Genomic DNA, 22,073 nt, shown 5'->3' with positions numbered 1-22,073 from the left:
GGAGGAGGAGGAGGAGGAAGAGGAGGAGGAGAAGTCCTCTACGTTGTATTCAGTGTTCTCTTGAAGACTCGGAGTGCTCATTAGCATACATAGATACTGCAAAGTCCTGTATGCATGTGCAAAAGAATAATGGCAAACCTTGTTGAGTCTACATATTAATTTATTGACTTCTCATTATTTCAATAGAAGATAATAGTATTATTATATTCATTTTACAAAGGAAGATATTGAACCACAAAAGAATTTAGTGAACTTCCTGAGGTCACTTATCTAAAAAGTGGGATTTAAACCCAAACACTGAAGTTCCAGAATCTATATTTTTAGCTGTCATACTGTTTTAACCTGCATGTGTGTCGGGGGGCTGGGTACTGGGGATCAAACCCAGGGCCTTATGCATGCCAGGCAAGCACTCTACCACTGAACTACATCCACAGCCCTTACATTATATTCCAAATGAACAATATGTACACATATTGTATGTACCAATTATGGTCAATTTGTTTTGGATAGCTCATATCCAGGTTTTGGCTTAAATGTCATTCCATCAGGAAATCTTCCCTGTGACATCTTCCAGACTAGGCCAACAGGAAATGTGAACACACTAGATCCTCAGTCAAAGGGGACTTATAAAAAGAATTTATACAAAGGTGATTCAAAAGTTGAGAAACCAAACAAGGAACAGTGAAGCAACACAGATTTACTATATTTATTTAAATCAGGAATTTCCTATGATCTCTATAGAGTAAGAGAACAGTGGCCACAACAAGTGTCCCAGAATCCATGGCCATTTAGAAGAAGCTAGGACTACAAAGTTAAGGGCTTTCTAATCAGAGCTGAAACCTGGGAGGTGAGATGAGAGGAGGCAGAGAGATAAGGAGAAATAAACTGGATTCTCCTCTTTCCCACTTTCCAATTTCTTGCCTGTGCCTCCTGTCTGCTGAACCCATCAGAAAGGCACCAGGAGAGGGAATTTATGTAACATTGTTTACTATGACATGGAACAAAACAGGGGAAGAACATGCATGCTAACTTCCCTTATTGTACCACCAAAATACCCCCTTGTCATCCTTTCTGTGGTGCCTCACCTTTGTTATCAGTTTGTCTAATGTTTGTATTTTCTACCAATATACCTATTACCTCCCCCTTCAGGAACAAACCTATACAGTTAGCTGACAGCCTATACATACTGTACCTACTGGATGCACCATGATGTTCAACCAAAGCCAGACTCTCCCAGGGGTGCTCTGAGTCAATCATTAAGACCAACAGAAGTAGTAGAGCTGGACCATTTTTGGCCAACCTTGGGACTTTTCCAAGGAGCAGTTTTTGCTCAGGGCTCCTCATCAGCCTAGCTGAGACTTTCTTGGGATGCACTGTAATCTTAGGTTCTCCCTGCCCAGTCTTCTTATTCTTTTCCTGCATCATTGTCAGACCTGCATCATGGACTGAGTCACTCCCCAAATACTCCCACTATTCCCTTTCTCTGTTATGCTTCATGAGCATTTTCTCCAATTAATCTCTTGCACTACTAATTCCATCTTGGCATATGCTTTCCTAGAAACCCCAATCTGTAATTTCCTGGAGAGGACTCAATGTATAGATCTTGTTCATTGCTATCATCCCATGATCCAATTCAGTACCCAACAAATAGCAGGTACTCAACATATATATGATGAATGGCTCTTAAATGTTTGAAGGAATTAATTGGCATTGTTCAATAAATCTTTAGTAACAAGTTATAATCATGAAGAGATTTAAGAAAAGAAGTAAATGAGGATTCATTGTGAGTCATCTCACAGTTTGCACTTTGGTCTACACAAAAAAGAACTGTGTATTAATCATTAAACTGAATAAGATCCAAACATTCCTGGGATTGACATAGAGAACTCCTACAATTCTTCCTTGGTTTCCAAGTAAACCAAATAACTTTTAACTTCACATTTTTAAAACTTTCATATTTTCACCATTCACTGAAAGACATGTATTCAGGAAATAGTGAACAAAGAGTCCTAACTACAAAAAGTCAGAAGAAAGGATAATTAATAGAATTATCTATGTGTCCAGGGAACTGAACACTATAGAATCCAATTTGACTGCCCTTTTCCCTGTTGGTCCCATATTTGAGTCTCACTCTTTCTTTTCTTCTTCAGAGAAGAAAACATTTTAAAAATCTAAATCAAAGCTGAGATTACTAAAACCAAGCACATGGTGTTACAGAGTATTAACAATTTTCTTTTATCTTATTCCACAAAACCAAAAGCCAAATAAGAAGATAAGATGTCAGGAGAAATAATAGACATCATGTTAAGTGCCAATCTCTTTTAAAAAGTCTCCTTTGCCATGAACATTAGGCCCTCCCTAAGACAAAAATCTGAACTAAGTAAACATTTGTATGCCTGTGTAGGAAATTTCTGAAGAAATCTGGGCGTACTTTGTATAATGAATATACACATTCATTCGTAGTTTCTATGTCTACTATTTTTTAAGAAATGTATAATGTAGTTAAACAAAAACATAGTTGTTTCCCTTGACCTATAATTCCTGTAAGTTAACAGTTAAATCTACAATTTTGATATGATTCAAGATTTATTTTTTTTAACAAGGCTTCTTCAGAGGTGCTGCTATGAACTTCCATGGGAGGTTCATTTGGTGATGGTCAATGGGGAGCTATACCAAATCAGTAGGAGTTGCAAAATACTAACAAACTGTTATACTTTTTTGTTTATCAACTAGAATATTTTATGAAAGACACAATCTCATTAATAATTTTGTTGGTTTAGGTACAGTTAGTATAAAAGAAGATTAGATTCTATCAATTTTCTTATCATTTTTCAAAATAATTAATTAGATCCTCAGCATCTTCCAATTTGACTCATAAAGTATTTTTTTCTGCTTTAGTGTCATTTTGAACACGTTTCTTTAAACATGTTTGATATGTTTTAATCCATTGCAACTATTTATTATCTTTACTAATGCACAAGTCTTTGGCCAGTGACCACCTGCTCAAGTTGTTTTCTGGGTCTTTTGAAACATCCTAGCTGTCTTTGATACTGGCTTCACTTTCAAGTATGACAAGAGTTCCATGACTATTTTGTGCAGTTCCTAAGAAAGGCCAGAAAACAGCCTCTTCTCCAAGATGGGCATGGTTAAATTTAGTGGAAGTGGTTTTAAACACACAAACCAGGGCTGCAATTATAGCTCAGAAGTAGAGCACTTGCCTAGCATTCAGAAGACCCTGGATTTGATCCCCAGCACCCTCCCCCTCACACACACGCACACACACACACACACACAGTGCTCCTTGTTCTAGACTTTTACCAGGAGCAGAGTAGAAAATATATAATTTGGAACAGAATAAAATATGTCATCTGTCCATGCCACACTGATACTTCCAGTTTAAATTCAATACTAATGGATTTTTACTGTTTTTACAAATTTTGCATTGTATGTTAGCAGGATGTGCATATATTCAGGAAAATAACTGATTATGGAAAACCAAGACACTCTTGTTTCTTTAAGGAAGAGGAAGGTAGAGAGAGAGAAACAAGGAAAAAAAATGTATAGATTAGAATAGAATTAAGTCATAATGATGACTTATACAAAAAGAACAGAAAATAGCAAGTGTTGGTGAGCATATGGAGAAATTGAAACCTTAGTACTGTTGGTGGAAATGTAAAATAAAATCATCATAAGGCCCAATTGTTCTACTTTGGGGTATATACACTCATCCACGGACTTGAGATGTAACTCCAGGAAACAGAACTGTGGGAACAGATAAAGTATTTCTGGGAAGGAGGAAAAGCCAACATAGAGGTGCATTAGGAAGGTTGCCACTGTAAGCATATGGGACTGGCTCTTCTTGGGCCAAGAAGCACATGGCAGGCTGCCAAGAATCATCTTCTCGAAGAACCAGAGGCTGGAATCTGTTCCACAGACACCTGTCCCCATTGGTTCAGTGTTACACCTGGGCTTTTGTCACCTCCCCTTTGAGGATGCATTGCTTCACCCAGTGGTGTGCCATCTACCATAGTGCAGAAAAGCTTGGAACATATGCTTAGAATTAGACACCATGTGAGTCTGAGCTTGCTGTGTGATGCTGACATCTGAGAGAGCAAGAGGATGCAATGTGGAAACCCTAAGCACCACCCCCACCAAAAGGCCAGGCTGCAAATAAGGTTGCAGAGTGGACATTGATGATACCAAGGAAGGATTAGCTTTTTAAAAGATGTAATAATCATGATATATATATATATATATATATGAGAGAGAAGGAAGAAAAAAAAATTTTGTTTTATACATATATCTGGAAAATATACAGATGAATTAATATGATGTTTGGGATTTGCTCCAAAATAATCTAAGAGAGAGAAGTAGGTGAAGTATATAGAAATAAAATTGGCCATGAATTAATACTAGTTGAAACAAAGTGGTAAGTACAGGAGGGCTCAATATAATTTTCTTTCTTCTAAACTGTGAATTGAAAATGTTCAATGGTAAAACATTTTTAAGTATATATTGTTTGACAACATTTGCCAAGATAGCTTCCTTATTCACTGAGGTCAAACTGTGTATTTCTGTGTGACCTGTTTTTATTGGTTAGTCTTGACAATATTTTATATTCTCAAATCCTCAGGTATTTCATAGGTGTGAATCTTGTGTTTTATAAAAAGTAGTTTTCATCTTTCAACAAACTTTCAAAGCATTTGCAACTAAATGCATAAGTAGATAGACTTTAAGATAAATGTTAATTGCACATGCAATGTAATTATTTATTATCTATAATTGTTTATTTCCTTAGTCCAAATAAGACTATAAAATTTAAACCTAACTTTTATTACATCATGTCACTCATTATTGATTGACATAATAAAGTGCTAAAATAAGAAGGTTAACAAAATCAATTAAAAACAAACAAAACTTTAAAGGTTGTGAGGTAGGAAGCTTGAACCTATTAGAATCATTGCATATCAAATTTCCTGTAAACACCCAAAAACATGTCCTAAAAGTCAAAAAGACACCATATTTTACAATATGACTTCCAGAGAATTTAATTTAACTAAGTTTGAAACTTCATCTGGTTCTATAATTGTAAACAATATTATAGAATTTACTAATACAACATCTCATCTGATTCTGTAATTTAAACAAAATTGTAGAAATTTGGTGCAAAGCAGTAGTAATTGGCTATTGCTTACTTAATATAAAAGTGAAATTATTGGAAAGATATAGGACAGATTTCACAGTGGAAGAAAAAGCTGAGGAACCAACCTTGAGAAAGGGCAAGAACCTGAGCAGTTCCAGATGTTGTGACAGCAGATATAAATGAATGATATCTCAGGGTACCACCATCCAGATGAATGGCCTCAAGCTATTATTTCCAGGTCAGTCTCTCTGCTCACAATTCCATTTCCCTTGTAGCCTGGGTCAGGACTGCCCTCTCTGGTCTTAATTGATCATTCCAGCGTGGTTCTATCAATGAGGATGGAAATTTTCCTAAAATAAACATAAGCCAATATTGTGTCAAGCACAGACTCAGACTCCGGAGCTGGCTATCCAGATTCAAAGTCTTCCTTCATTTTTCCTTAGATGTGTGACCCTAGGTGAGTTTCTCATTCTCTCTGAGCTTTAGTGTCCTAATCCATAAAATGGAACTTACAACAGTATCCATATTATAGATTTGTTAAAAGAATTAAATGGGTGAAAATGTTACTTTCTGGTGAAAGTGGGTGTTCTTTAAGTATTAACTATTACTATGGAAATTAAAAAAAAAAGAAAGAAACATGCAATGTGCAGACTGAGGCAGGCAAAATCAGTAGATGCAGTTTGCTGTCTCTCACTGAAGGGCAAGAGGCTGAATCACCTCTATATCCCAGCTCAGTGCCTGTTTGTTGAATGAGCATAGTGGTTGTTAACACTGGACCTCAGTAGATAGTGCCGAAAGTGTGGACCCAGGATATGGAAAGGCAGTACAACTCGACACAACTTGATTAGGTTGGATGTGTTGGGATACAACAGATGAATCAAGCAGATTGAAGAGCCAGACAAAAACAGAACAGAGAGTATAAATTAGGAAGATGCCCGCTTCAGGCTGACCACCCAACTCTATGCAATCAGACTCAGGACATCATTTAGAACAAGTGTTGATGAAAGACAAAGATACTATGTGTACATGTATATCAATTAGACTACTTCTTGATTAATTATTTGAGTTCCATACCCTGATTTGTTTATGGAAGTCCCAACTTTAAGACAAAGCTACAAACAATGTGAGACTCTGTCAAAAATGTCTATAGTATTTTCCACTTTGTGTGCAGTGAATTATTGATCACATATTGATCTGGTAGATACAACCTTACATATGTTTATTTGTAATAACATTTCCAAACATGAAGGGCAGCAATATTTTGCAAATAGTATAAAGAACTATCATATATTGCAGGGGCACAATTAAATGATATGCATTTTAAAATATTTAATGTTTTATGAGTGCATGATAGTTATACATAGTAGTAGAGTTCATTTTGACATAGTCATACATGCATGGAATATAATTTGCATCATTCAACCCCTAGTACTTACACCTCTCCTTCTCCCTTCCCCTTCTCTCCTTCTCTAGTCTTCTTCTCTTTATTCGTTTTTATAATTGGTGCTTTATAAATGTACATAAAAGTGGAATTCTCTGTGATATATCCAATCACATGTACATGGTATAATTTGGTCAATTTCTTTCCACAATTCCTCCCTTTTCCCACCCCTTCTCCCCGCCCCCCTCTATTCCCTTTCTCTACTCCACTATCCTGGCCATCTTCATGGGATTCCCCACCATTTAAATTCCTTATTTATCTCTAGCTTCTGCATGTGCAAGAAAACATTAGAACTTTGACTTTCTGAGTCTGTCTTACGTCACTTAGCATGATGTTCTTCAGTTTCATCCGTTTATCAGCAAATACAGAACTTGATTTTTTTTCTTTCTTTCTTTTTTTTTTTGTATTGAGGATTTGAACCTGGAGCACTTTGCCTCTGAGCTACATCCTGATTTCGAGCCTTTTTCTTTTCTTTTTTTTTTTTTTTTTTTTTGTTGTTTTCTGTTTTTCTCATTATTTCTTACATACATCACAATAGAGGAGTGCATTACATTCATAATTTTTTTTGCATTACAATTCTTAATACACCTTTATACCACAATTTGTCAAATCTCTATTTGTATTTAAGGCATGTTGACACCAAATTCATCTCTTCATACATGAATTTTGTATCATGATCATCTCCTTCCACTATTCTTGCTATTCCCATTCTCCCTCCTTTTCCCTCCCACCCCTATTCCCTATCTAGAGGTAATTTTCCATCCATTCTCTCCCTCCCTACCCCACTTTGAGTCACCCCCCTTATATCAGAGAAAACATTCAGCATTTGTTTCTTTGGGGGGAATTGGCTAACTTCACTTAGCATAATCCTCTCTAATGCCATCCATTTCCCTGCAAATGCCATGATCTTATTTTTTTAGTGCTGAGTAATATTCCATTGCATATAAATGCCACATTTTTTTTATCCATTCATCCACTGAAGGACATCTAGGTTGGCTCCACCATTTAGCTTTTGTGAATTGAGCTGCTATATATATTGATGTGGCTGTATCTCTGTAGTATGCTGTTTTGGTATAGTCCGAGAAGAAGAATAGCTGGGTCAAATGGTGGTTCCACTCACAGCTTTCCAAGGAATCTCCATACTGCTTTCCATATTGGCTGCACTAATTTGCAGTCCCACCAGCAGTGTATGAGTGTACCTTTTTCCCCGCATCCTCGCCAACACTTGTCATTTGTCTTCATAATGGCTGCCATTCTTACTGGAGTGAGATGGTATCTTAGAGTAGTTTTGATTTGCATTTCTCTGATTGCTAGAGATGATGAGCATTTTTTCATATATTTGTTGATTGATTGTGTATCCTTTTCTGAGAAGTGTCTGCCTTTTTCTATTTTGTATTTTGAGAGAGGATCTCACAAAGTTACTGAGGACCTCGCTGAGTTGCTGATGCTGGCCTCAAACGTGAGATCCTCCTGCCTTAGTCTTCAGAGTCACTGGGAATACAGGCATATGCCACCACACCTGGCTATTTCATTATTCTTTATAACTCAATAAAATCCATTGTGTATATATACCACATTTTCTTTATATATTCATCAATTGACAGGCGCCATGTTTAGTTCCATAATTTGACTATTGTGAATTACACTGTTATGAACATTGGTATGTTCTTTAGGATAAATATCAAGAAGTGGAATAGCTGGGTCATACAGTGGTTTCATCCTGAGTCTTTTGAGGAATCTCCATACTGCTTTTCAAAGCACTTGTACTAACTTGCAGTTCCATCAATAAAGTGTGTTTTTACCTTTTTCTCCACATCCTTACCAGAATTTATGGTTATTTTATTGTTGATTGCCATTCTAACTGGAGTGAGATGAAATCTCAATGTTGGTTTGATTTGCATTAAATTGAGAATGTTATATAAACAATTATATAAACATGTCAGTGCCTACCCATTTCTATCAACATTGTAGACCACTAATGTTAATATGCAATTTAGGAAAAGCTATGAATACAAACCTCTTTTAAAATGCAAGTAATTTAAGTAGCAGCATACATGCAGGAGTAAATATTTAAAAATAAGACTATCTGTGATGTAATATAATAATTTTGTACCAAAACATATATTAAGAATTATTAAGAATAACAATGTCCAGATTCTAACATATAAAGCCTGGTGCAGTGATGCAAGCCTGTAGTCCCAGCTGTGTGGGAGGCTGAGGCAGGAAGACAAGTTCAAAGCCAACCTCAGCAACTCAATGAGGCCCTACATAATTTAGTGAGACTCTGTCACTAATAAAATATGAAGAATCACTGGGGATGTGACTTGGTGGTTAAGTGCCCCTGGGTTCAATCCCTGGTACCAAAAATAAAATAAAATACAGCTTCTAAGGTATCAATAAAAATGCTATAATCCCAACAGCTCAGGAGGCTGAGGCAAGATCATAAGTTCAAAGCCAGCCTCAGCAACTTAGCAATACTCTATCTCCAAATAAAATACAAAAAGGGGCTGGGGATGCAGCTTAGTGGTTAAATGTCCCTGGGTTCAATCCCCAGTATCAAAAAAAAAAAAAAAAACTAGACAATTTTAAAACACAATTCCCCTGTATAAACATATGTCTACTCAAATACTAAGAAGAAAGTTAGATTATCAATTATTATTCTTTTTTTCTGGAGAATTTAATATTTCTGTACTTTTCTAGTTATTTCTAGATATTAGTTATTTCTAATTATTTATATTTAATAGCTATATCTAACTATTTCTAATCAGCCAATTAAATCAAAATCGTTTCATAATCAGTAGCCTTCTGTGTATATAAAGGCATTGGCTGGGGGAAAAAAACATATTTCAGAAGTATTTTCCTTCTCTACTAATTATGTTTTATTTGAAAATGATTTAATGGTCTGTGTTAAAGAGGAGTCCTACATATCAATTCTTGAATTCAAACCAGTCTTCAAGAGGAAAATAATTCTTTAGAAAAGAGAGAAATAAGTGTATCACACATAAAATATTCTCAGGAAATGTCTTTCTTTAGAATGAGCATCATCAGGGCTCCCGGTTTGGATGTATATTGTTACTACCTTTCATAAAATGCTGTCTGAAGATCTCAGAAAAACTGGTAAGGAAGATCTGATGGAAACTTATTTGCTTCATGGGATAAAGAAATTTCCAGAAAAAGTCATACTAAGAGTATAAAAATGACTGCCCCACCCTGCCCCACCAGAAAAAAAGCCCTGGTTGCATAAAAAGGACCGAGCCTGCACCCACTTCTTCTCATTTCCTCTCTCTGGATGCTTGCCAGGTACCCAAGAGAGTATTCCAGGGAAAGAAAGGACTCTCAATAACCTTTTTCATGAAACTGCATATGGATAGAGTCACCAACAGTAATGTGTTTATGTGCCCTAAAATAATCCAAAACAGTGAAAATGAGGCTTTATGTGCACTTCAGGACTGATTGGTAAAGTAGAACAGCCATATAACAACCTACTGGTGATGTCACAGGTGTACTAGGGATCCCTGGAATGGCCATTTTAGGGGCACACATGATACAGCTTGAGCAGGTATCAGTGAGAGGCTATAAAATTAAGGGCAGTACTGCTCATGAGGCTCCGTTGTACCCACAGATTAGTGAATCTTACAAATAAATGTGTAAGGCCCAGGCCCTTTTAAACACTTTCCCTTCACAAGAAGGGAAAATTTCCAATCAAAATGAGACATCTTGATGTCATAGGAGAATGTGATATATTGTGGGAAAGGATAACAAATGAAGATATCAGGGTTTATCTTGGATGGCTGTCTATGACAATTGTCATTTATTGTAGGAAATCAAACCAAGCAATACCTAAGCTCCTCAAAGATTTGCTTGATATTTTTTAAAATATGCATTCTGGATGATTTCTTTTGACCATTTTAATGTCATCTTGTCCCATCATATCTGATAAGCAAAAAGAATTAACTCAGGTTGACATACTGCCTACCAGAGACACAGATATTGAATTATCTAAGGATGGTTCTAAATACCAACCTTTAAATGATAACTGATCTGCAAAAGGCAAGCATTGTCTCTGACATGCCATGTCACATTTCTAACTCTTCATTCTGCATTGTGCTACATCCTGCAATGTCAGCTAACGTGGAAAGCAGCCGTACCCAACCTGATAGGTGACTTAAAATTGAATGAAAGCCACTATTCAGCCTGAGTACCCATTTTAGGCCATCCATTAGGAAAAATAAAAGGGCAAAGAATGAAAGGTTATTTTCAACCATTGTTTAAAATATGCTATGCTTCCTTGAATGCTTGCATTAAATGTATCTCTCTCTTCTGTCTTTATTCCATGATTCATTATTGTGAAAGCAAATTTAAAAAATAAATCCTATGCCATTTCCCTAATCAACTTGCACTTATACAAACCGTCACCTCATTCCATAATACAGTTTTTGGCTTGAAATTATGGGCTTTTAAAAATTCTGGCATTGGAAAGGACCTAGGAGATCATAGAGGTCAACCCATTTACGGTGCTGATGAGGAAACAGCGCCAAGATGTAAAAAGATTTGTCCAAAGTCACATTGCTAATTAGTGGCAAAGCTCCTGCTAGACCCTGCATCCCTTTACAGTCAGTGTCTTTCAACTGTACTGCATGGGGCATAAACTGCTATGAGGAAACTCAGCGAGCAGGAGGGCACCTTGAGATTATTTACAATGGTATAAACAGCAGGCAACTAGACCTAACTTGCTCTGATTGAATTTCTGCTGTATTTTCATTTCTTTTCACATTTCAATGATTTAAGAGAGTTTGCTGTTTATATTTAAAGCAGTCAAGAAACAAAATGCCTATGAATCTGATAAAATATGCTGTGTAACAGGACAAAAATAAAATTAATGGGAAGTCCAAGAAAAGAGCAAGGGAATCAAGGAGTGGGTAGAGAATCTTGAGGGAGGGCTCCGGCTGCTGTCTAGCCATTGTTCTTCTTTCCAAGATGAGAGAACTAAGGATCAGAGCTGTTGGCTTATCCAGGGTCATCAGGAAGCAAATATGTATCAAATCTTCTCTCAGCAATTTTTCCAACAGGCAAACCTTTCACAATTTCAACCCAATTAAAACACCCCTTCTAACAAACTAATCGATTCAAGTTAGGTTGGGAGAGATGATGAAAGGAAGGAAGGACAAGAGCAGACAGTCTAGTCCTAAAAGGCACTTCTAAGGCCTGCCTCTGTTTGGCTGGGTAAAAGAGACCTCCTTGAAGGCAGGAGAACCATAAATCTCACCTCTCCAATGTCACCAAGGCCTAAAACAACAATTGAAGATGTTTTGTGTTGAGGATTTTTGTTCTTTGTGCACAGATAGCTCGTACTGAAGTCCATGCATGTTACCTTCGATGCTGACCTAACTGACACATTGAACAATTCAGTTCTAGCTTTGCCACTCTGCTACAATCCCTTAGCTCTCTGACTTTTCTCCATGATGTCATGGTTTGGATGTAATATGTCCCCCAAAAGCTCATGTGTGAAACAAAGCAAGATGGTTTAGAAGAGAAATGTTTGGGTTGTGAGAGTGTTAACCCAATCAGTAAATTAATCCCCAATAGGGATTAACTGAGTGGTAACTGGAGGCAGGTGGGGTGTGGCTGGAGGAGATGGGTCATTGGGGATGTGATTTGGGTATAAATTTTGAATCCATATAGTGGAGTCTGTCTCTGTTTCCCGATCATCATGTGGGCTGCTTCCTTCCGTCATACTCTTCCACCATGGTGTTCTGCCTCACCTCGAGCCCTAAAAAAATGGAGCTGCTTTTTGTAGACTGAGACCTCTGAAACCATGAGCCCCCAAATAAACTTTTCCTCCTCTACAATTGTTCTGGTCAGGTCTTTTAGTCATAGCAGCAAAAGAGCTGACTAAAACACATGACTATAGCAATTATTCCTAACTTGTTTCCTTTTTAACTTTATTTTATTTTGGGTATAGGAGTGCTTTACCACTGAGATACATCCCCAAAGCTTTTTATTTTGTTTTTTTGTTTTGTTTTTTTTTGAGACAGGGTCTCACTAAGTTGTTGAGGGTCTTGATAAGTTGTTGAGGTTGGCTTCTGACTTGAGATCCTCCTGCCTCAGACTCCTGTGTTACTGGGATTGCATACTGTGCCACCATGCCCAATTTGCTTCCTTTTTTAATGTACATAAACCAGTTGCTTAATAATATAGTTCCCTTCTTTTAAATGGGGACACTTACTCAGTCTGGAGTTGCCCTATTGTCACTGTTCCCTCAAGGGCTGTTCAGTGATTCCTGTCTCCCTAGGATCTGAGACGCACGTGTCTAGACCTAAAAATCTGAACAGTGCTCTTTGAAAAACATCTTACATATCTTAGCCTTCCAGTTCTCTAACCAATGGTTCCTCCATCTTTCCTAGTCTTAAAAGGCATTGTGCCTAACCTGGGAGACAGATGTAAAAGAGAACTGGAAATAGTAACTTTTTTATCACTGTCCATGGACCTTAGACTGCCATTCCATGCACTAAGCACTGACAATGACTTTAAAGCTTCTTGTCCCCTTTGGTATTTTTCAAAAGTCTCATTCTTTCTGAGTCTTAACCTTTATGACTTTCTTCATGCAGTTTCCTGCATGAATTTCAGGTTTGTACTAGGTCATCTGCTCATTCTTCCTTTCTTTGAGCACACCCTTATTAACTTGAGACAACCCAAGTGGTTGGTCCTCACCCAGCTTTACCGCCCTCAGAAAAACCACCCTTTTTTATTTCTCATGAGAACAGAAAACAATTCAGAATCATACCATCAGAATTACATTTGTAGAGCCTTCTTTTTCTCCTGAGTTATCTTACCTATTAGAGTTTTGTTTCTGCACAGCCTGAGACAGAAGAGAACAGGAACAGAAAGGCAGGGAGAGAGAGACACAGAAGAGAGCTGACATCCCTTCCTTAATGTGGAAGTTAAGCTAGGGGTGAAGGACTTCAGCGTCTTAACCTGCAGACTGTAACCCTAATAATAACAAGAATGACATTATGCTCTATTCTCTCTTCTGCTGAACACCATATGGCTATTACACTGCTTTGAAGGGATAGGAAGAGGAGAGATATCTTGGGACTAAAAGAAGTAACAATTGTTAATATTTCAGATTAAAGTCATTGTGAGTGCACCCATGGCTAAAATAAGACCAGTGATTGCTTGTCCTTTCCAGGTCTGAGTGGCTGACAGTTTCTTTATCATAAAAAATAGAGGGATCTATAACAAAGCAGGAGTTTTCACATTCCAGGAATGGGATGCAGCCAACCCAGTATGGATGGGAGGCACCTACATTTTTCCATCTGCCATTCTTGGAGGCTCCAGTGTGCACTAAAATTTGCCCCCAAGTCCAAGCCCCATTTTGACCCAGTGATTCATCAGGGGTGCTGAGATGTATCAGGTGAGCAATAGTACCCTGAAGAGTCTCTCTGCCCACCTGTAAGTCACACCGTCTGTCATCAAGCATCATGTAGCCTCTATCCTGACTCACCATTGCCAGTAGTGGGGATGCCAGTAAAGACAGGTGTGCCTGCTGCTCTTTTTGATGTGGCAGTGCCCCCATGACTGCTGTCAAGAACCAGTGACTGAGTACCTCATGCCTTCTTCCTGCCATCCTCAACCTTTCTCCTTTCCAAAGCCCCTTTTCTATTGCAAAGTTAGAGGAATCTTTGCATGCTCCCGGAAAGCCTCTAGGTCTGGTACACATGACTGCAGAAGCTGCCATTTTAGGAAGACACCTTGATACCTCTAAAAAGGAATGAACTGCAGGGTATACCCTGTGCTCTGTTTAATCTCTGCAGCTAAGTGCATAGAAGTAAGACCAGAATCGTAGTTTAAATTGTTGTCAGAATTTTTCGTAATCTTCTAACAAGTTGCTTTTGCAGCATTCATAAACCCAGTTCTTGGAGGGCAGTCCTGTGCCAATTTGCAGGGCTGCTATTTAAAGATGAAACCCGAAAGGTATACATATGCTCCAACATGGCTGCAATTTTAGCTGTTCAGAGAACACAGCAAGATAAATAACCATGCCATGAGAAATTACAGCATTATGTACTGCAATAAATATGACAAATGATAGGCCAGATATTCATTGGCTCATAACAGTTGGCAGGCATAACCATCTGTGGATCCAAAGTTCAAACTATTTGTTTTCTCTCCTACAGCTGCCTTGATATTTCTCCTCCTCAGCTGGAACCTCTGGCCTCTAAGGTAGCCTGGACAACCTTGAGAAACCTCTGACCTTATTAGGTTTTCATTAAGAAATAAAGGCATTGTAGCAAAAAAAAAAAAAAAAAAAAAAAAAAAAAAAGCCAAACGCTTCATACACAAGGGAGAAAGAAAAACACAACATGAGATTTTGACGTCCCTTTTGTAATGTAGAGAGCTTTTTACTTGCAAAGAATCTGAAAGCAGGAAAGGCAAACCTGAGGATAATTAAGAAAAATGATAGTGTTTGTTGCCTCAGAAGAAATAAATCTTCTGTGCCTCTCGTTTATTTATTGATTAAACGAGGAACCCTACAATGGATTTAAGTTTCTGCTTTTGTCACTAGAAAGGTAACACTGAAGTCCATTATTTCATTATGCAAAATGCTAATCTATATTTCTCATTTAGAATCTAAACCCTCTGCTTGGTTGAAATCTCACAGCTTACGCCACTGATAAGAGAAAGCCTAATGAGCCCTAATGTCACCACAGCAAAACTTACCCAATTAAACCAGCAGCTCCACAGAGAAGGAGACTGCCAACTTCTAATACAGAATCTTGACAGTTTGGAATTGAAAATCCAGGCTAAAGAAAACCAGGTTTTTAAACAGTTGTCTTTCTAAGCATACTTGCTCCCTGATCTTGATTCTCCCTACTAGGATATAGGGAAGAATATCATCAGAAAGGTCAGGAAAATTTTTCCTCGGGCAATGAGAGATGCTAACAGAATTCTGGGAATAGGAACCTTTTCGCTAGATACGCACCCAGCCTGGGCGTGAGACAGCTGGGTAAGACAACTGGCCTTTTATCTTCTTAATGCATGTTTTCTCTTTCAGTACCTATTAAAACGAAGCAAAATGATTGCAACCAAAAGTAAATTTTTTTCTACCCCTCCCCCATCACACACAAAACACCAAACCAAAAAGTCATCAGGATCAATATATAGAAAAACAGAAACTGCAAATTATGAAAGCACTCTACTACCGTTTCTTATCCAGGTATACCAAACCATCAAATCAACAACGTTAGAATAAATCTGCAATATTTATTGACGAAATATGCATTGAGTACTATCCACATATAAAGTAATAAGTATAGTTGGGGATGGGGTGGGGAGCAGGAGATAAAGATAAATCAGACATGGCTTCACCTTTTATGGCTCCCCGCTCATGAAGATGAATCATTGTCCTATAGGTCAGAGACTTGAAGGACACAGACACTGCTGGTGAAATGAAGAGACATTTTCAGCTGTGAGAACAGAACAAGAGAAGGTTTCCTACAGAACATGAGACCTGAAGAAAGTTTGGACTTGAGCATACAGATCTGGGGAAGCACACAGGCACCCCAGACAGAGAAAGAAATTCAAACAAAAGCAAGAAGGTGGAAAGGGATTTGTGAGCCCAGCAGGGTGAGAAACCAGCAGAGCACCAGACACACAGATAGGCACCAAAAATGAGGGACTCTCTTAATACAGTCCTGGCCCTCTTCTAGGCACCCAGGAGAGAGTAGCAAACAAGACATACAAGATCTCCAACCCCACAGGGTTGTATTTCAGCTGGGGAGACATACATGTATGAAGGTAATGAACGAGGCCTCGGATGTTTTTTAATTATACAAGTATTGAAACTCAGAGATTACGGAAGGCATTCAGGTAACTTTCTTTGATAAGACAATTATTGAGCAGACATAAAGTAAATGAAGGGTGAATTTCAAGGAATGAAGGGTCTATTTCAAGGAATTATACACTAGGCAGAGACCTTGAAGAAAGACATGTCTAGTACAGTTGAGGAAGGAGAAGTTCAGGATGGCTGGGCCAAGGCAAAGAAGGCAGGAGAAGGTTATGACAGGGGAGGGCTGAGAGGTGAGGGGTGGCAAGCCACAAACTCAGAGCCTCAGGATGAGAAGACATGGAGAGTTGAGAGCCAAGGAGTGACCTGCCCTGCCCTATATCTTGGGAAGAGCACTATGACTGTGGTGTGGAGGACTGACAGGAGGTGCTAAGGCTGGAATTAAAGAGCCCAGTATGGATGAGAACAGTGTGGCCCCAAGAGGACATGGGCATGAATGAGGAGAATGTTCTGAATGTGAATATCATCAGGACCAGAGAAGGTTTAAAATAGTTTTCATAGCATGTTTATTCCCGATCTGAATTGGCCAAACATTTCTATCTTTATTTTAAAAAGTTTAGCTCACACAGTTGTGAGTTCATCTGACCCTGGCACACAGTCATGTTATTCACATTGTATGAATAGCAAAGTTAGCTGGTATTACTCAGAAGTTCCAGCTCTAACATCAGCCTCACTGCACAAGATAAGAATATAATTACCATGGTGTTTCAACTAGTTTTGACTGTTAGCATCAGTGACACTGTCCCAGTGGGCTTTCTCATCAACGCTTGAGATTCCAGTCCTCTCAGTTCATAGCTTCAGTGGCCCCCAGTTTTAAAAAGACAATTGCACCCCTCTTCTCCTCTAGCTAATGTAAACAGTTAAAAAGAATAACATGTTCTCGTGTCCAACAGCCATGTCTTATTTTCTTCCCTAGTAAAAACTCAGCATAAGCCTTCTCTGAGATGAGAGATAAGAAAATGCATGGTACCAAGCTTTGTGTTTTCTTCCAGGCAGCCAAGAAGGGGCAGGGAGTGACTGATGGCCATTTCTTCCCCATCACTAATGCTGTGTCAGGGTCTGTTGCTCCACTTCCTTCTGCATGACTTAGGGACACGGCTTTCCTCCCATAGTCCTGACTCCTTCATCCTCTCCCTCACTCCCCTGAGGGCCCCACTCTGATTTCTATTTTTCTACATCTCCTATCACAGTTTCATTTTATTATTAACACAAGTTATCATGTCATGGGAGAGGTGCTTGCTTGATGGCTTGGGTATCTCAACAGTCACATGATTGATAAGCTCTTAAAATCACCCAGGAAAGAACTGCTGCAGCAGACACAGCAGATAGAATGAAATAGACAGAGAAGACCATATTTCCAAATGCCTGCAGCAACCTCCTGGTCAGTTTCCTTCTCTGACCCAAAAATAAAAAATAAAGAAGGCAAAGAATCCACCAGCATAATATGGCAAGAAATGCAAGACGATGTGTCAGAAATAACAATGCAGGTCAAGTTGGCATTTGTTGTTACTGAGAGTGATGAGCTGCTATTCCCCCATAGCTGCTTCTCCTCCTCCAGGAAAAATAATTCTCTGCAAGTCATTATCTTTTCAGAGCAACAGAATATGAGACTTTTTCCCACTATGAGATGATGGCCTCACTGCAAAACAAGGGTGACCATTAATCTTGGTATGTGATCTTGTCCTCGAAAAACGGCAGTTGTCCACATAATTCCATTCACAAAAATACTTTAAAGCAGCACTTTCCAAACTTTAATGTACACATGAATCATGTAAGATCTTGCAAAAAATTAGATTGTGATTCAGTAGGTCTAGGGTGTGGCCTAAGGTTCTTCATTTCTAAAAAGTTCCCAGGTATCAGTCTTCCAACCATATTTTTTGTAGCAGAACATTAAACAATATCTTCAGCATTATATTTATAATTACTTTGTATTTTGTTTTGCTTTCTAGAATATTCCAGTTTCTACTAGATTTGGGTTTTGGCCAGGACCCTTGCTTAGATGCATGAAAGTTCTCTAGGGGTAGTATTTGAATATTTCAACTTTTTGATAACTATGGTTGACCATGTATTACTGTTCCCAGTGATGATTGCATTCTTTAGTTATGATTCATGCTCTGCATTTTATTGTTAATATGTAAGTCACTGTGCTGATCCATTGATGTGGGGAGATTTTCTTTCTTAACCCTTCAGAAAGATGGCAATTAAATCCTTAGAAATCCAGTAAGCAAGAGGCAGATTTTTAATACTTTATTTCTTTAGAAAATACTAGGTTCTAACAACCTTTCTAGAAGAAAAAAATACATGCTATTTTGCCAATTTTACTTGCTCATTCATAGAGTGAGAACTATGAAAAATCATGGAAGGGAACTTAGAATAGGGATAATGTATTTTACATTTTGATTCAGACCCTGTAATTTAAAAGAAAGCCTTGGAAGATAGATTGATTTTGATAATTTCCTGCATTCCACTTAACATCACCTGGAGCCAATCAAGAGAAATCAGAATATCTAGCTCTGACATTTGGGTGTGAAGCAAAAACAACACCTTTATATTTTAAACTTCAGTGTTTCTGAAAGTGAGAGGTTGAGAGGCTGAGAGGTTGAAACTTCCAGCTTCATCCATGCACGTTAGGAAAGAGCCCACCATTTTTTCCAAAGGTGAATTTGAATCAGATTGGCTAAATTGGTGGTTCTATCTCAAACCTCTTCTAAGTAGAATCTGCTGAGCAAGCCAAAGCATGTCCTGTAGTTTGCTTTGCAGATAAACATCCTCTAAAGTCTGGTTGTGAAGATTCCATCTCCTTAAAATCTATGCCAATTTTAAGATCGTCAATTTATTTTCAAATTGCAGAGTTGGGATGGTATTTGGGTATGCAGGAGGATATATTGCTCAATTGTCATTTAACCATACATAAATTAAATGTCTGCATAAAAAGGAATGCATTTTACAATTTTCAAATTGATGAAAGTTTTATGGGGAGATATAATGAGAATAAGGATGTATTTTATGCAGGAGGGAATGCTGTCTGGCACAAAGAACCATTGACAGGAATTTAATTTGAGATTGAATTGGTGCCTCGCAAAAGAAGCCTTCAGGCATGGATGCTCCAAAGTAGGTCAAAAGAACATCAACTGAATCAGAGATGCTCACTGCTACCTTTGAAACCTCAAAGATGCTCTGGTTCCCAGTGTGTCAGGAGAGGGCAGGATCACCTCAGATCTGGCTGTGCGAACTTAAGCACATCATTGAAGGAAACACAGCATGGAGCAGAGGTACCCTAAGAGTGTGCCCAGAGGCTTGGATTACCCAATCAGAATGCCTCTGCTGGAGTCTAGTTACTAGCTGTGTGACTTTGGACAGATTACTTACCTTCCCTGTGCCTCAGTTTCTAAGCTATGAAATGAAAATAATAGTATCAGTGTCATAGGTTGGTATGAGGAATAAGTGATTGACATTTATATAAAGCTCAGATCAGTCTCACATGCAAGTGTGGGAACTTCATGTTTGTTAAATAGGTGGGCAAGTTACTAGCCTCCCTAAAGCTCAGCTTACTCATATAGCAAGGTACTTCTTAAGGCCAATATATTTTAGCTAACTCATCCATACTAGTTTTACAATTAAATTTAATAAGTATGCTTTAAAACCCTGAAATATAGTTTGCACAAGAAAAGGGTAAAAAAAGAAAACAAAATTTAACAAAAACAGTAACAACAACAACAACAAATCTGTAGCACTGCAGCAGCAATATTCCTCCAGGTTAGCATCCACACATTAATCAACCTTTCTGGGCACAGTCATTCATCAATTATGACTCCACTTCACAGTGCTGTCATGCAGCCCATATTTGACTATTTAGCCCACAAAAATAATCTCTTTTTACTGCATGTTTTCAACACACAGTACATGATGATAACACCTTCCATTTATATAGCACATTAATGGTTTGCAAAGCCTTTCACATCCATTACTTTATTTAACCAGACATCTTGTAAGAGGCTCATTTGTCTTAGGAAGAGGTGGCTTTGAGGAAATTTCCAAATTTGATTTTAAAACATATTTTCACTGCTCCCAAGAGTTATCACTGAAAACAAAATTTTTACCAATGGTTCTTTTTCGGTGATGGACTGTAGTTACAGCATCTGAGGATGTTTGTTGCAAGGGACAAAGCCATCCTGACATTAAGATATTCCTCATGCACCCTCCTCTCTGCTTCTATCCAAGCCCATATTGCCTACTTTTTGAAACCATCTCTGCTTAAAGCACAGTCTGTGTTTCCACATATTCAGAATCCCCACACCTTTGCCATTACTGTGAGTTCATCGGTAGCTCTCTTTCCTTGAGCTCGGTGCTGAAGCCCCACATTTAACCAGTGTGCAGTTCCTTAGTGTTGGCCAGCATCCCTCAGTCCTCCTCTCTGCAGCCTAGTGATATTTTTGCCTGGAACTTACTAGTCTTTATTCATTTATTCCTAGGGATTCTTTTTTACTTTACTAAAAGGTACTTTACTGCCTACTTTCAAAAGGAATCTGAGATATCTTAAAAACGCACGCACATTCAGGGGTTCATAAGGAAGCACAAAAGAAATGCCCTCTCAAGGGTCCCTCTCACTGATCCTCAGCTTGGTGTCTTCCTTCTTACCACATGCTGCACACATAAGCAGGTCACTTCACTTGGATAACTATAGAATTCATAACACTTTGTAAAAGGAATGTAAACTCTGGTCATGGCTGGCAGAGTTGCCCAGAGACCAATTTTTCTATTTTACTAGTCCTGAAATCTTCCATTTCAGGCTTGTTTCAGCTTCTGGAGAATCCATATACCTGGTTCTCCTTTTCATGTCCTCAGATCTTTCACAGAAAGTTTATTTATTGAACACTGATATCTTAGTATGTACCACTCTCAAGTGCATTACGTAGATTAGCTCACTGAATCCTAATAATGCTCATGGATGGTGAAACTAAAATAGAGGACAAAGGGCTTACACAAAGTTTCAAGCACAGTAGCAGAGCCAGGATGGGACTCCAACCACCAGGCTCTAGAGCTCAGGTGACTCTACTCTATATCACTTCCAACTACACAGAACAACTAACTGCCTTCTCAGGTGTATGGAACACCCTACTTGCCTTTTTAACCCAACATTTCAACTAAACCCCTGAAATGGGTCCACTCACTCTCCATGTGGCAGAGAAATTATTCAAATCATCTCTTTCAAAATATTTTAGAAATGTAATAAGTTTAAAGATTTAGTTCTCATGGTACTGATTGATCTCCTTAAGGCTCCTCGTGGTCAGAGTATATGCAGCTCTGCTATCCCAAGCATTTGTGTTTCTCTAATGCGGACTTCAGTAGCTGGAGATCCACTAGATATAAAAGAAAGAATGACGGGGGATCCAACATGGCGGCCGGCAAGGAAGCAGCACTTTCAGTATCTCCACATTAACCGGATCAGAAACACCCATTAAAACAGCTACATTCTACCTACTGAGGAACTTCTAGCAAAATTCCGCTGAAAGGAGACCTGCCAGGAAGTAGTAAGTTATATTAGAGGTGACAGTTGGCCCCAGACAAGTGAATCTTGGCCGGCCACGCGGGCGCAGAGGTCCAATCCCGCAGCCACCGCCCAACCGGCTCTGCAAGCGGCC

The 22,073-nt window shown here is 38.4% G+C and overlaps 1 long non-coding RNA gene across 2 annotated transcripts in view; it reads right to left on the bottom strand.

The window, feature by feature from the left end:
- The window catches only part of LOC125618162, a 61,876-nt gene that overhangs the window by 13,497 nt on the left and 26,306 nt on the right, over nt 1-22,073 (bottom strand). For both annotated transcript variants that reach the window (XR_007349416.1, XR_007349415.1), the window contains exons 3-4: nt 15,568-15,642; nt 5,269-5,493 (exon numbers count right to left, since the gene is read on the bottom strand). This is a non-coding gene — a long non-coding RNA (uncharacterized LOC125618162). The remainder of the gene's footprint in view (nt 1-5,268; nt 5,494-15,567; nt 15,643-22,073) is intronic.

Source organism: Marmota marmota, unplaced genomic scaffold (genome assembly GCF_001458135.2).
Source record: "Marmota marmota marmota unplaced genomic scaffold, marMar, whole genome shotgun sequence".
Lineage (NCBI taxonomy): Eukaryota > Metazoa > Chordata > Mammalia > Rodentia > Sciuridae > Marmota > Marmota marmota.
This window is presented reverse-complemented; position numbering and strand designations above follow the sequence as displayed.